The following is a 5,097-nucleotide window of genomic DNA, read 5'->3' as shown; positions in this document are numbered from 1 at the left end:
CAGTTTCAGCCAGAATAAGACGTTTCTAATCTTTTTAATGTAAGTTTTTGTATTCAAAACAAAGGATCGTCTAAAGTAAGCAGTTTTTGTCCAGACTGAAACGTAATTCTAATTTCTGTGCCTGAATAAGGGGTTTTCAGTTACTTTGATGTAAGGTTTCATGTTTGTAACAATGAATTAACGAAAATAATTGGTTTTTATCCAAACTGTGGCATGAATCGTTTTTAAAAGGCGAAATAAGATGTTTTTCCTCTGTACAGTGAAAGTTTACTCGTTTCATAGCATAGAACCGTTTGAAATTAACAGCTCTCGTTAAGACTATAACGCAAATCTTTTGTTTTGTGCTAAAATAAGACGTTTTTAGTCAGTTTGATATAAGTTTTCTTCTTCAAAGCAAAATATTGTCGAAAATCAACCGTTTTTGTCTAAACTGATACAAAATTCGGTGGTTTGTGTCCGAATACAAAGTTTTCAGATTCTTTAATGTTAGGTTTGCTGCTTCTAACAAAGAATCAACGAAAATATTTTGTTTTAATACAAACTGCAATATAAAATGTCTATAGGACAAAACATGATGTTTGGCATCTGTTTAATAAAAATTTACTCGTTTGGAAGCATAGAATCATTCCAAATAAGCTATTCTCGTCGAAACTATAATGTAATTAGTATTTTGTGCTAGAATACAGCGTTTTTGTTAGATTTATTAACAATTTTTTCTATTTTAAGCAATGAAACGAATAGGATTAACTGCCTTTATCCAAAGTGATACATAAATTGCTCTTTTATGCCAGATTAATACGTTTTTAATCTGTTCGATGTAAGTTTTCTTGTTCAAAGCAAAACATCGTCTAAAATAAGCCGTTTTTGTTTGAACTGATAAACAATTCATAATAATAATAATAATAATAATAATAGATTTATTGCCATCAATAAATAATACATGGCGCGTCATATAATTATGTACATGTAAGTGTATATGGGACAATACATACATTTATTTTAAATCTGGAGGGTTATCCAGGAACTCTTGGATAGAATAATAACTCATTTCTAATAGTGCGTCCTTTACCTTCTTCTCAAACAGAGCCGGAGCTAGTCTCTTCATCGGGTCCTGAAGCTTGTTATAAAGCTTCGGGCCCCAATGGTCAATGCTGTGCTGTGACACTTTAAGCCGATGGTACGGTGTTGAGAGCGCGTCAGCGTGTCTTGTGTTATGCTCGTGATATGAGCCATTCTTGATGAACTCGTGGAGGTGGTTGTGGACGTACCTCAGACAGCTCAATATGTACGCGGAAGGGATGGTAAGAATTTGTTGTTGTTTGAAGGCTGGGCGGCAGCTTTCCCGATAGTTCATTTGGCACAGGATTCTGATTGCTTTCTTTTGCAGGACGAAGATCTTGTCAGCATCTGATGAAGTACCCCATAGAAGTATACCATAGGTGGCTTTGCTGTGGAAGTTAGCAAAGTATGTCACCCTTGCAGCTTGGGGAGTTGAGATATTCTTGATTCTTCTGATACTGAATAAAGCTGATGCTAGGTTTTTGCAGGTTTCCTGAATGTGGTCCTTCCAAGATGCTTTGCTATTTAGGTAAAATCCCAAGAATTTTACCGATGTGACGTTGGTGGGTTTTGAAGATATAAATAGTTCCTGAGTCTTGTCTCCATTGAGTTTCAGTTTATTTGCTGTGAACCATTCATTGGCATCTTCAAGGATTTTTCTCATTTTTGGTTTTAGCGTATCCTCTGTTTCTTCTTTGATGCAGAAGGAAGTGTCGTCCGCATATAGACACTGTCCATCCACTCTCATATTGATAGGCAAGTCATTTACATAGATTATAAATAGCAGTGGACCGAGGATTGATCCCTGGGGCACTCCACACCTTGTTGGCAGAGGCTTTGACCATTTTTCATTCCATTTTACTATCTGGGTTCTATTTTCAAGGTAGGACTTAAAAATTTCTTGCGTGATCCCTCGTATCCCATAGTGTTGTAATTTTTGTAGAATCAACTTGTGTGGCAGGGTGTCAAACGCTTTGCTTAGATCGCACATCGCTACTTCTACCATTTCTCGGTTATCTAGGGCTCTTGTTATTTTCTTGTATAGATCCAATGCTGCAGTAATGGTTGATCTACCACTTCTATAGCCATGTTGTGACTCACTAAATAAGTCATTTTGCTCAAGATACTTCATTAAACGATTCTTCAGAGCAGCCTCGAAGACTTTTGAAATTGTAGGTAGAATAGAGATTGGTCTAAATTTGTTGATGTTTTCTACTTCGCCTTTTTCTTTTGGAACCGGAATAATTTTTGCCACCTTTAACTCGTCAGGAAAGTATCCTTCAATAAAACTTTTGTTTATGAGCATAGTAAGTGGATTTGTAATTTCTAGGAGTATTTCTTTCAAAAATGACGTAGACATATCGTACACATCTTTGGAGTTTTTGCATTTTAAGGATCTTATCAGTCTTGTGACCTCTTCTTCACTAACAGGCGCTAACCAAAACGATTTTGCATTGCTTTTACACGCCTTGAGGAAATCACATGGATCTTTGTCGATTTTTTTTATACTGTCTGACGTTTTCTCTCCTATCGTGGCAAAGTAGAGATTGAGGTCGTCGGCTTTCAATTTGCATTCTTTGGTATTGCTTGTCTTCGTTTTTGTATTGATGATTTTCCAAATGGCTTTTTGCTTATTATCAGCATTGTTTAGGATATAAGCGTTGTAGTTTCTGTGGTTTTCTTCAATTTCTTGGAAGTAGCTGCGTTTATATGACTTGAAGACCTCAGCTGATTGTTGGCTTTTCTCAACTCTTGCTATTGTTTGTAGAGCTTCTAGTGTATTTTTCATACTCATGATTTTTTTACTAATCCACGTAGGTCTCTTATTGAATTTTGGTTTATTAATTTTTTCTTTTCTAGGGAAGAATTTGTCAAAGGCAGCTGTCAGAGTTGTATGGAAGACAGTGTAGGCCTCTTTTGCATTACGGTGTTTGAAGACACGAGCCCACTCAATTCCGGTTAAGTACTCCTTAAAGTAGTAACTATTCTGTTCATTTATTCTTCTGTATATATGTTTTTCTGGTTTTCTAGGTTCTTGCACTGGGTTCTTAATCTTCAGGACTTGACAGTAGTGATCAGACATGCACCAACTTTTTGTCTCTTTTGAGAAGATTTCTTCTATGTTAATATTTGAAAATATATTATCTATGCAGCTAGAAGAAGTTTCAGTTGTTCTAGATGCCTCTCTCATTAGTGGTTGCATACCATATGTTGTGAAAGTTTCGATTAATAAAGATTGTTCGACGCCATCCTTGAGAATATTGGTGTTAAAGTCCCCAGCGACAATGTATCGTCTAGAGTGGTTCCTTTGTGTCAGGTTTTCTAGTGCTTCATTAATTTTATCTATGAAGTGCTTGAAGTTCTGATTTGGAGATCGATATACCGCCATTATTATTAAGTTTTTTGAAGGAATCTCAGCAGCTGAGATTTCTGCAGTGAATTCTTCACATAGGGGTCTAATGCCTTCAATATTTTTTGCGGAAATACCCTCCCTTGTTGCTATTAAGGATCCGCCATGCTGGTTAAGTGATCTGCTAAAGTGGCTTATAATATTATATCCTGGGATGGTTAAGCTTTCCAGGGTGTTGTCCTTGCACCAGTGCTCAGTGATAATTACAATGTCTACTTCGTCTTCTGTTAACTGTATAGTCAGTGCGTCTATTTTTTTCGATAGTGATTGTATGTTATAGTTTATTATTGTGGTTAGGTTTTCAAAACCTACCGATTTGTTGGGGTCTTCGAAAAAACTTGAACCTCTGTATGGTTAGGTTTTCGGGCCACGACTCAGGTTTCATCATTTCTTCTACTAATTCAAATCGTAGTCCAACTTTAAAGGATTTATTTTGACTCTTATTGTTGATGTGCTTGGGTAGTTCTTCCACAGTGAAATGTTCATCAGGATGTAGTTGTTTGAGATAATTTGATACTTTATCTTCTGTCGTAGTACTTGTTGCACGGCCAACAAACAGCCATCCCATCTTACGGGCGCCTCTGAAGCCGTCAGCCTCATCTACTCTAGCTGTCCCTGTGATTACGTCCTGTTTCGATTTTTTTGCAACCTTTGTCCTGATGTCTTTTTCTTTTTCGTCGTTTCGTTGGTTTAATGATTGGCTTGTTTCGGGTTTTTTGTCCTGGACTGTGTTACCCTCCTTGTCAACTTGTTTTTTTTGCTTGTTGTTTTCTATCACCCTGTCAGATGGCTTGTTACTTTTTTTCTGAGCTTTTACGTTCGTCAGGTTTTCTCTTTCTTGGTTTGTGATGACATCTGTGTGTCCTTTGTTGGATCTTGTTATTGGTTTGGACGATTTGGTTTGTGACTCCGCTAACAGCTGATCTAACCTTTGTATTGTTCCGTTTTGATTTTGTATTTGTTTCAGACAGTCGTCAATTTTTCCCTTAAGGTTACTTACAATATCTATAAGGTGTCTCATCGCTTCCTCTTGCGAGGGTCTGATTCTGCAGGAGTCGCACACCCATTTGATATTTTCCTTGTAGTTATCTAGTACCTTGATTTCTCCAGGTTTGTATGGGCTGCATGCATAGTGAATGCATGTGTTGCACTTTCCATAACAAAGGATCACTTTGTCGATGTTTATATTTACTGTTTCACGGCACTGTTTACAGACGTGTGTCGTGGTCGCCATTTTTCTCTTGCCTTCTGACTGAGACTCAACAAAAATAATTTGTTTTAATCCAAACAGATACTTTTTGACCCTATAAGAGTCCTATAAGAGTCCGAGATACGCCGTTCTCGTCAAGTCTATAACGTAATTCGTTTTTTTGTGTCAGAATACGACGTTTTCTGTCTGTTTAATATAAGTTTTTAATAATAATAATAATAATAACAATATTAATAATAATAATAATAATAATAATAATAATAATAATAATAATAATAATAATAATAATAATAATAATAAAAATAATAATAGTAATAAAAGTAAGCTTAGTTTTCTAAGCAAAAATGAAGCTTATTTTGTGTGTTATATGAGCGTTTTCTCATTTCTATGCAAGAGATCATCTGTGATCTGTGTTTTT

General features: G+C 36.0%; 1 long non-coding RNA gene across 2 annotated transcripts; it reads left to right on the top strand.

Annotated features, from left to right (window-relative positions):
* The first annotated feature begins 889 nt into the window (after window positions 1-889).
* Window positions 890-3,308, top strand: LOC135267318 (uncharacterized). Of its 2 annotated transcripts, XR_010335744.1 has the most exons (4): window positions 890-1,301; window positions 1,388-1,942; window positions 2,920-3,037; window positions 3,091-3,308. It is a non-coding gene; the product is annotated as an uncharacterized LOC135267318 (long non-coding RNA). The 2 variants fall into 2 exon arrangements; XR_010335743.1 differs by having other exon boundaries at window positions 890-1,942.
* Window positions 3,309-5,097: the final 1,789 nt, after the last annotated feature.

The sequence above is a fragment of the Tribolium castaneum genome, chromosome 11 (genome assembly GCF_031307605.1).
Source record: "Tribolium castaneum strain GA2 chromosome 11, icTriCast1.1, whole genome shotgun sequence".
Classification (NCBI taxonomy): Eukaryota; Metazoa; Arthropoda; class Insecta; order Coleoptera; family Tenebrionidae; genus Tribolium; species Tribolium castaneum.
Note: the sequence above shows the minus strand (reverse complement) of the source record. Positions and strands in the feature narration are given on the sequence as shown.